The sequence below is a fragment of the Uloborus diversus genome, chromosome 5, assembly GCF_026930045.1.
Source record: "Uloborus diversus isolate 005 chromosome 5, Udiv.v.3.1, whole genome shotgun sequence".
NCBI lineage: Eukaryota > Metazoa > Arthropoda > Arachnida > Araneae > Uloboridae > Uloborus > Uloborus diversus.
This window is the reverse complement of record NC_072735.1, coordinates 84,816,151-84,827,608: the sequence shown is the minus strand read 5'-3', so window position 1 is coordinate 84,827,608 and position 11,458 is coordinate 84,816,151.

The following is an 11,458-nucleotide window of genomic DNA, read 5'->3' as shown; positions in this document are numbered from 1 at the left end:
TTTTAACTTCCTATTGCATATGATCACTGATTTGCGCATTAGGTATATTGAATTTCCTGATTTCTTAATATTCTGCGCAAAATATTTGGGGGTGCAACCGCCCCCTCTTGCTCCCCTTATTTGCCGCCCCTGACTGATACTTCCTTTTTCTTCCCTATTTTAAAAAACTGATGAAACTCTTAATTTTATTATTGCAAAACAAGAAGCAAATAAGATGATTTTCGTCATGTCATCCTATTTTTTTACTTCTTGTAATTTTAGTTTCATTACGATACTTTAAAAAATTGTTAGTTTTATTTATAAAATATTGTTTTTTTTTTGTACACAACTGTATTGGATAATAAGTAACTGATCTAAAGCATCAGAAGTTAATGAGAGTTGTGTACGTTTTTTTTACAAATGTCTAGTGAAATTTGAAACTATGTTATTTTGTGTTCACCTTATTATAATCTAATAAAGAAAATTAGAAATGGTGTTATTTTTTACAAACATTATGTACGTAACTAAAATCCATAAATAAATTGCCGATTTAATGAAAAGTCTATGTATTTTCTCAGTGGGATCAAGTATCCCCCATCCAAGGATCATGTATTCCTTAATGTGAGGATACATGATCCCTTTATGAAATTTTTGAAAAAAAATTATTTTACCAAAACTATATGTTTAATTTCAACTAAAAAACGTACTGTCAGATAGAGGAAAAAATTACCTTTGTTCACGTGCTTTTTTCTTTTTAACTGATAATTTTCAGCAGAGAAAAAAATCGAAAACTAAAGTGGGGATAAAGTATCCCTAGTCTCCCGTATCGATAAAGTTTTAATTTTGAGTATCGAAGTTTTGTCGTCGGTGGCGCTTCCCTAGTTTCTACACACAATGTACTGTTATTATTACCATTCTTATTATTGTACTGTTTTCTCTGGTTTCCCTACTTTTTGACGACACGAAATTCCGGACCCCCTTGTTTTTCTTTTTCAATCTTATAGTCCAAGATCCCAGGGTCGCCAGACCTTACTTATTTTTTAAGTAACAAAATGTGTAGGACAGAATAGAGTTAACGTGTACTTTGAACATACGCGTGTCTGTTAACTTGGACCGAGGGCCAATTTGTAGGTACTGGGTATTTGAATGTGTGCAAAAACAGTGATAACCTTACTTATTTTCTAAGTCTCAATTTTTATATTATCATACTAGGAAACTACTCCAATGCATTTTGTAAGCTGCCAGACCGTATTTTCCAAACATCCCGCCAGACACAACTGAATGTACGTAAAAACAGTGATAACTTTTCTTTTTTTCTAAGCCTCAATTTTTATATTATGATACTCAAAGAACTATTCCAAAACATTTAGTAAGCTACCAGACCAATCATATGAGCCAAACATCCCGCCACACACATAAAACATCGCTGTGAGTACGAGCGCGACGCTATTATTCTTGCGCTTTAACACTGAAAAATATCGTCTGCTTTCAAAAAGCAATATTGTTAAAGCAGAAAACCTAGTAAAAAAGAACATGAAACAAAAAACGAAAATGAAACATGAAAAGAACAGGATATCAGTGAAACCCTAATTTTACTTCCCCCGAATCTACGTTTTTCCCTCATTTCACGTTTTTCTTCATCAGGTCCTCCAGTCATGTCTGATAACTTGGACCGAGGACCAATTTGCAGTTACCGGTTACTGAAAGTACGCAAAAACAATGATAACTTGACTTATTTTCTGAATGTTGATTTTTGCTTAAGTTTTACAGTCAATCGTTCGTAGCCAAACTGCCTGACACCCTAAAGCTCGCACAGAAGTGGCACAACTATATTTTCTGAGTCCTAATTTTTATATTTGATACTCAGGGAACTATTCCAAAACATTTTGTAAGCTGTCAGACCAATCATATAGGCCAAACAGCCCACCAGACACAATCAAAACGTCGCTGTGAGTATGAGTGCGACGTTATTATTTTTGCACTTTAGCACTGAAAAATATCGTCTGCTTTCAAAAAGCAATATTGTTGAAGCAGAAAGCCTAGTAAAAGAGAACATGAAATAGGACTTCAGTGAAACTCCGATTTTACGTCCCCTGAATCTAAGTTTTCCCCCTCATTTCATGTTTTTTTTTCATCAGTTCCTCCAGTCATGCCTCTAACTTGGACCGAGAGCCAAACTGCAGTAATTGCAGTTACCGGTTACCCGGTACGCAAAAACAATGATAACTTTACTTATTTTCTGAGTGCTGATTTTTACGTGAGTTGTATGCGTAATATTGTTAATAGTTCATAGGGAAACTGCCAGACACCAAAGCTCGCAAAGAAGTGGCACAACTTTAGTTATTTTCTGAGTCTTGATTTTGATATTATGGTACTCAGGGAACTATTCCAAAACATTTTGTAAGCTGTCAGATCAATCATATGGGCCAAACATCCCGCTATACACAATCAAAACGTCGCTGTGAGTACGAGCGCGACGTTATTATTCTTGCGCTTTAGCACTGAAAAATGTCTGCTTTCAAAAAGCAATATTGTTAGAGCAGGAAACCTAGTAAAAAGAGCATGAAATAGGATTTCAGTGAAACCCCGATATTATGTCCTCCAAATTAATATTTTTTTCACCAGGTCCCAGTTTTTCCATACACAAATAATGTTAATTTAACTCGGATGTAACTTGGACATTACGTAAAAAACAGCACTCAGAAAATAAGAAAAGTTACCATTGTTTTTGCGTATATTCAGTAAACAATAACTGTAAATTGGCCCTCGGTCTAAGTTAGCAGGCATGACTTGAGGACCTGATGAAAAAAAAAACCGTGAAATTTGGGGAAAACTTAGATTCAGTTAAGGTAAAATCAGGGTTTCACTGAAATTCTACTTCATGTTTTTTTACTAAGTTTTCTGCTCCAACAATATTGCTTTTTGAAAACAGACGATAATTTTCAGTGCTTAAGCGCAAGAATCAATAACGTACTCACAGCAACGTTTTAATTGTGTCTGGCGGGATGTTTGGCCCATACGATTGGTCTGTCAGCTGACAAAGTGTTTTGGAATAGTTCCCTGAGTATCATAATACAGTTGACTCTCTGTTCAACGACTTTCAAGGGACCACAGAAAATCGTCCTTAAGTAAAAAGCGTCCTTAAATAGAATGCTTTCAACACTACAGTGGACCATCTGGAACCGTGAAAAGCCGTCGTTAAATAGAGAAAGTCGTTAAATAGGGCGTCGTTAAACAGAGAGCCAACTATATAAAAATTGAGACTTAGAAAATAAGTAAGGTTATCACTGTTTTTGCTTACATATTCAGTACTCAGTGCCTGCAAATTGGCCCCTCGGTCCAAGTTAATAGACACGCGTATGTTCAAAGTACTTGATAACTCTATGCTCTATTCTGTCCTACACATTTTGTTACTTAGAAAACAACTAAGGCGGCCCTGGGCTCTCCAACTATTAGCTTTTGAGATCTTTAGGCATTTCGTGTTGGCAAAACGACCAGAAACTTTTTAAAAATAGAAAAATTAACTTTTACATCGCAAAAAAGGGCTAAATTTTTTCTCTTATTTTAAGTTATGTGGGAGTCTCTCACTTACTTTTTTTCCCTTTCTTTTAACGGCTGAAACTATCATATTTTCAGACAGACAAGTAAATGTTACGAAAGATTTAATTATATGCATCGTTAATTGCATTTTTTAGTAATACAATGGCGTTGATAAGAAATCGATGACAGGGTTGCCAGATTTTGAAACAGAAAAATACTAAACTTCCTTTTAAAAAAGCTGCAAAATACTGCATTCACAAAATACTGTAAAATACTGCGCCCAGTGGAACCAGATATAATTAAAGATATCAGTATTCTGAAAAGTTATTAACAATTTGTTTTTGTATTTATATTCGATTGTAAAATTATCAAATATGTACATAAAATCTTTCCAATATTCAATATTTTTAATTATTCATTTCATTTTCCATTAAAAATAGTATCTGCGAGCTGAGGAAGTAACTCGTTTCAGTTTTCCCTATTTTGATGAATTTCTCAGTGAGGGGGGGGGGGGAGGGTTTAGTGGTGTCAGTGAAACGGGGGGAAGGGAGGGGGAAATCTTTTCTTTTCAATAATGTTACGTTTAAACGACTTTTAAGTCACACGTCACCAAAATAATGATATGGAATTTCATTAACAATCTATTGCAAATTTTGAAGACAATGGATTTTTTGTTTATTTCATAGGTGCTTTTTTCGTTTTTTTAAATCTATTGATATTACTTGAACTCTCATTTAATTTGCAGAAAACCGTTTTGTTTATATCAAAGATAAAGCATTGAGGTCAAAGAAATATATCATTACATTTTTGGAAAAGTTTTTTCGGAAGCCGGCAGATATTTTCCCAGTTTAGAAATTTCTTTTGATTTATGCCATGAGCTCGATAGCATTAATATTGTGCCTTTGCTTTTCTTTGAAAAAAAAAAAAAATCCGTTCCATTAAGCTCTAGATGGAATAGAATGGCGGCTCTAAAAGTTGCAGTCAAACTGCGGCCAGTTACGATATTTTATAAGACAATATGCCACGAAAAAAAAAACCTAACTTTTTAAAAATAGGATTTCGAAGGAAAACTACGATTGGGTAAAGGAAAAAAAAATGTTCAAAACGAAAGAATTGTGTATTGATTTTAAATATATTATTTTTCTATGTATGGTAAATTATCAGCTTCTCAAAAAAATTGAGATTTTTTTCTTTTTGGTTTATGAGATTTTGTTTTTTCTCTTTCGACTAAGAAGATAGTAGCATTTTTTTCTTAAATGGACAGATGAAATAAATTCCAGATTTATTAAATGTGTTATTAATACTAATATATATATATATATATACACATATAATTGTACTATCCTTATTTTTTAGTAGCATTTCGTTTTTCTATTTAATAACTTTTTTGCATTACTTTAATAAGATTAATAAAAAAGTCTACGATAAATTTGGTTTTAAGATTATACCAAAAATATTATGTCTGTTAGTGCCGAAAAATGTTGGAAGAATGTTTTCACCAGTTTTACAATTTTCTTTTTACAAACTTTAGAAATATAGCTGAAAAAAATTATTCAAAACCACAAAAATGAGAATTTTTTTTTTCGCAATTTTGGTATTGAAATCAGATTAGCATATTTTAAATACTAGAAAGAAAAGAGCGAAGTTTGTTTTTGTATCTGGTAGAATTTATTTCGTTTATCAATTTAATACCTTTTTTTACATTACTTTAATAAGATTAATAAAAACATCTACGATAAATTTGGTTTTAAGATTATACCAAAAATGTTATGTCTATTAATGCCGCAAAATGTTGGAAAAATGTTTTCACCAGCTTTACGATTTTCTTTTTACAAACTTTAGAAATATAGCTGAAAAAAATTACTCAAAACCACAAAAATGAGAATATTTTTTCGCAAATTTGGTATTGAAATCATGTTTGCATATTTCAAATACTAGAATGGAAACAGCGAAGTTTTTTTGCATCTGATAGAATTTATTTGGAATTTCCAAGTTACTTAGGGTGGGAATTATGTAACCGTTTTTACTAAATTTTTAAGTCTGTTAGTTTGTCTGCTAAGATTTTTGAGATTCATGCTCAAACTCGTAGGCTAGTATATATCCCAGCAGTAATAGTGTACGAAGTTTTTCAAAGTTTATTCACATGCAGACGTATCATTTTTGCACAACACACCCTACAATGACACCAAACATGTTACATACTTATTTCGTTGCATGAACTTTTGAAGAAAGTGGTCTCTATTAATGCAATTACATTTTGAAGATTTCCACACACAATATTTAATTAATTTAGTAAGTCTGTTACTATTAATAATAATTAACAGTTACGGACGTGTCTCATAAGATACGTTCGTTACTGTACCTTATGAGTTACTATATTAATGAAACAATATTTCTGAAAATATCAGCACTTAATTGCTAAACATAGAGGTAGAGTTCATATTCTTTATGAAGTTCACACAATGAAACAAGATGGAATTGCCTTCTTGAACTGCGTAGACGTATATTTTCGTGTCTTTTAAGAATGAAAGCTTCTATATCAGTGGCGAATTTACCATTCCGCAACTGTCGCAATTTCGAGGGGACTTCATAAAAAATACGGAGGCCTCGAACAGTCTCCAAAAAGTACTGTAAACTACTTCGGAACAGATTTTGGAACTTTTCCCATTCTTTTCTCAATAATTTTATAACCAATCAGATTTCCAAGCTGTTTTAAACTTGTTTTAAGCATCTAGAGATCTCTTAATTTAATCTTTTCATAGTGATCAGTTTATTTCCAAATATTTTAACCTTTTATTTTTTTTTATTTGTGCCAATGTTACCCTTGCGTTTAGGTTACTTTGGATGAAAGTGGTTTTCCCTCATTAAAATCATTGAAAAACTAACTAAAGCCAAAGAAAGAAGTGTGCTCACAGAGAAAAATATTTATTTGAAAGAAAAATACATTTTGTGAGAAGTTTTAGTCACACATAGTTGCTTTAAGGAAAATTATTATTATTATTTTTTGAATGTGTGTTCATACCTAGCTATTGTGTCAGAAATTATCAACGGAGAATAGTCATATTTTCATCCGTTTTGGAGGTTGAATAATTTTGTTAAGATAGCACCATTCTTAAAACACAGGATCCTAAATTTTCGGTCACTTCCAAAACCTTTTGGTGCATTCCATTTGCTCTCAACATTCGCTCATTCTTCTCTCCCATAAACAGCTATCTTTGGAAACCTGAGCTCATTCCATTCTACAACAATAAAATTCCGTAAACTTTCCAACAAATTTAACAATATTTGTAAGAAGTATATGCAATCTTTTTCTAAACCTCCTGCAACTTTTAATTCCTCTTCATCTTCCATAATGAAAACCATGCAGCTAAGCCTTGTTGAATTGATTCTGTAATCGCTCTCTTTATCCGTAGCCGATAATTCTAGATTTTCTTGTGTTTTTCCTGTTTAGAGTCTTAGTTTTAGCTATTCTTTACTTTTCCAAACCTCTCTGGCGGATTTTTTAAAAGTTTTAATGCTGGGCCAAAATAGGTCGTAATTTTGAGATTAAGAGATATGTTGTCATTTCATTTTTTTAAAACCTAAACAGAAATGAGAAGTACAACTAAATTACCGCACAGAGTATAAAATGGTACTCATAAATAGGTACTTAAAAAACTCTTAGCTGATGTAGAAAAAAAAACTGCTTCTGCGCGAAGAAGTTTGAGAAGATATGAAGACACATGTTAGCACAAGGAACTTAGAACCACTAGTGTTGCTTCTTGAGCAGAGCTGGAGAACTACTTGGTATACATAATTAAGCGCTTGGGGATGCACTCTAGTGGAATTTGTCGAAGGGACTTTTGAAAATATGTTAAAAATTGCACCTTGAAGGTTGACAGAGGATGTTATATCTTTTTCTTCATTTGGGCCAAGGAAGGACCCTAGGGTCAATATTATGTATGCAAAAAGTAGCCCGCGTAAAAAATGTCTACGTACGGTTTTATTCTTAATTTTTTTTTGAATGATTTAACAACATAATTTAATGTTTTTTAACTATGTTTACATGACGATCCAAAAGTTCGAAAATATTTTACAAAATTCTGTTGGAAACAGGTAAAAGTCACACGGAGCAGCTACGATGAAGTTAAGGGAAAATACCACAAAAATGCATTTCAAAATGGATATTTACGCAATTCCTTATTCACCCCCATCGGCCCATCGGCCAAAAAATGTCCTCTGCACTCTAGTGGAATCCGTCAAAATATGTTAAAAATTGCACCTTGAAGGTTCTGTACATGAAAAATATTTTACAAAATTCTGTTCAGCTCTAACTGCATTTCTACGCACCCCCCAATCCTCTAAATTACAATTGAACCTTGAATTGGTCTTCAAGAACTGAAAATACAGAATTTGGCATCGCTCCAGTTCACCAAAACTTTCATTATCAATTTCTGATACCGATGTTCTTTCATTACGATCAGTTCATAACTGTGGAATTAAAAACGCAACATATTTCCATCTTGAGATCATTCCCCCTCTTTAAAAACAAAAGCAGTAAGTACATTTTTCAGATTTTAAATAAATAATTGACACCTGAAAGCTGGGCTACATGTCACAACTCCTTCGCTAACTAAAACAATTTCTGATACCGATGTTCTTTCATTACGGTCAGTTCTTCCATGTGGAATAAAAAACGCAACATGTTTCCATCTTGAGGTCATTTACCCCTCCCCATCCGTTTTTAAGGAAGAAAATAAAGATTTCTCAAGTTCCACAAGATGTTTTCCCAATCATTTCAAATGTGTCGTCAATCTGTTTTTTAATGTGCCTCCAGTCTTTTCTCAAATGTGTCTCCAATCGGTTCTCAAATATGTCCCCAATCGGTTCTCAAATGTGTCACCAAGCTGTTCTCAAATGTGTCACCAAGCTGTTTTTAAAAAAAGTGTCTCCAACCTTTTTCAAGTCTGTTCTGAAATTCAAATTTAACATACATCTTGAAAAGAACCTATAAGGTATACTTTGAGTTGTTACGAAACACATTCCCAACCTATGTCAGTAATCTTTCTTTACAACTGAGCTCATTCAGAACATATTTTGAAACTTATTCAGGTAACTGGAACACATTTTCTGGATTAAAGTGCCTCAGACTTTTTTCAAATGTGTGCTGGGAATTGCTAGTGTATTGTTTCGCAATATATGAGAGAAAAAATCAGAAACTTGAGACAATAACCAGGTTTCCGGTACCAGAAGTTCATTATCATTAAATTTAAGACATAATAAATTGTTGATATCTACAGAAAAAAGAAAAAAAGCTTTAGAAGCGTATACACATGACAAATACTTTAATTCTAAATCTGTGCTAAAGTAATAAATAAACTAGCAAAAAAAAAAAAAAGAAAGAAAGAAAAAGAAAAAAACAGTAAACATGCTGAAACTTAAAGAGAGGGAAAAGGTTGTTCTTTTATAATAGAAACTAGTGTGTGTGTGTGTGGTACCCGCAGGGCTCTCCCCGTAATAGAAAATTAAAAGGTCTTTTGGTTCGCCTGTATATTTACAAGTAATGTATGGTGAATTTTCTCGCCAATTGGCTAGTACCCATGTTACGGTTCCACGTTATGATAATTTCGTAATTTACTCGTCCATCTTATGATATTTTTGTTCTTAAAATTGGATTGGAAAAAAGAACCACATCCAATTTTCGAAAAATCGCTTCGAGGTGCACACCCCCATGGTACACACTAACTTTGTGCCAAATTTCATGAAAATCGGCCGAACGGTCTAGGCGCTATGCGCGTCACAGAGATCCTGACAGACAGAGGGACATTCAGCTTTATTATTAGTAATAATAATAAAGATAATTTATTAAACTCAGCTATCAACTGGAAGATTAAGAATTATTGTATCTTTTCGAGAGTTTTTTTTTCTTTGGCTTTTGGGCGGTATTACAGGCCTAATAAGTTACGTTTTATTTATTTGCACCTTAATTTGTTTTCTAAAATTTCGGGAAATATTTCATTTTTATATATTAAAGAAAAACAACTTTCAATGTAAGATTTTGTGATTTTTTTAGGTGAGAATTAATTGTTCTTTGTCTCTAAATTAGTTATAAACGCATAAGATTTTACGTTGTTCAATTGCTTATCTTTGTCATGAATTTAAAAGTCTTCCAATTGTTCTGACAAATTCTGAACCTACCGTCCAACTGCGTCAACTTTGTGCCCCTTTTTCATGATTTTTAAGCACACATTCCATATTAATTGAGGAAACGGAAGTTTGAGTAAGGAGTGGAGAATTTTTTCATGTGACTAAAAATGCAAACATGAGTTGCAAACATGCTAAGCAGTAGATTGCAATTTTTGCATCTAAAATAATATGCATTATTTTCATGTACAATGGCGCATTTCATGAAAACTGTAACATACTTTTGTAGAAGTAGTTTATAGTAATGAATAAACAAACACCTAATTTAAAGGTATTTCTTGCACAATTAAATATTTCCTGGCGATTCAAAAAAAACACAACGGCAATTGTTCAAGTTTTCACTTTTGTCGGCACTCCCTGAGTCCCTTTTTTATTTTCTTTTTTGATATTTATCTAATTATTTTTATTTTACTTTTTTTTTGTGTGTGCGTTTTAAGCGATATTTTAAATGAGAAATTAGCCTTCTTTCATGATTTTATCTTTTTATTTTTTTTTCTACTTTTACGGGAAAGAGGGGGAAAAAAAAACAGCGCATATGAGTGCAATAATATTTCAGCTATGCATCTGAAGTATGAAAATGTTGCGAGGCAAAAAAGAGTTTTGCAGTTTCGAAAGCAAATATTTTATAATTCAACTATCATTTTTTTAAATAGTTGATTTGGATAAGTTTTTAATGCTGCATGTGAAACGTTTAAGTAAAATTGTTCTTATAGTTGTTTTTTTCTTTCTTAATTTTTTTCTTTTTCTTTTTTTTTTCTTTTTTTTTTTTGAAGAATGCTACGTTTCAAAGAAACGCAGCTCAAAAAACAAATTTTAGCTTTAACCAATAAAAATATCTTATGCAAAATTTACAAGAACTGAATATTTTGGGGAAAATAATAGAAAAGTTAACTGTTAATTTAGAAAAACTAAAATACCTTATCCGGCGAAAGTTAAATTTTCCAAAAAGAAAAACCCCTCTCATTCTATTCTGGTGTCTGAAAACACTTAGATTTTTTTCTAAACTTCTTTTAACAAGGGCTAATGGGAGGGTAATATTTTTTTTTATCGCTGAGCAAAACATTTAATTAGTTTGAAAAAGATTTAATTAGTTTAGTTTTTGTCGTTGTGTTGGAATGAGCATGTAATTTTCCAGATACTTCTCAAGTTGCTTCCTTATCTGCGTTGCATAATTAAACCAAAATATTGTTCCATATCGGTTGGTATTAAATGGTTTTGGTGTGCATTTAGTGAACAAATTAATTTTTCAGCAATCACATTGCAGTTAACTATTTCCAATTTCGAAGCTTTTATTTATCTATTTTTTTTTAAAATTCACTTTCATGAAAAATCATCTTTGCATGAATTTTAATTTCAAGTTGAACTATTTAGGTCATAAGTCAAGAAAGAAAGACAGAGGAATTCTTGAAAGAAGAGAGAATGATTTCGGATCTTTTATTTTTTACTTTTATATGAGTTATTTTCTGAGATATTTTTAGAGATTCTTTCAAGTCATGTAAATGCTCCTCGACATTTTTTATAGGAGTGAAATTAATTCTGCAGGAGTGAAAAATACTAAAATAGGCAAGACTACAACAGTGGAGAATTCTATAAAAAAGAAAATTTCTAAATATGAGATGGAAGATGACAGCGAAAAATAAAGGTGAGGGCAGTTTTGATTTTTGAACTCCTTAATGATGTTTGACGTTATGAATTTGAAAAGAATAAAACACATTGAAATGAAATATTTTAAAAATTCCAATTGCTTTTCTTCCCT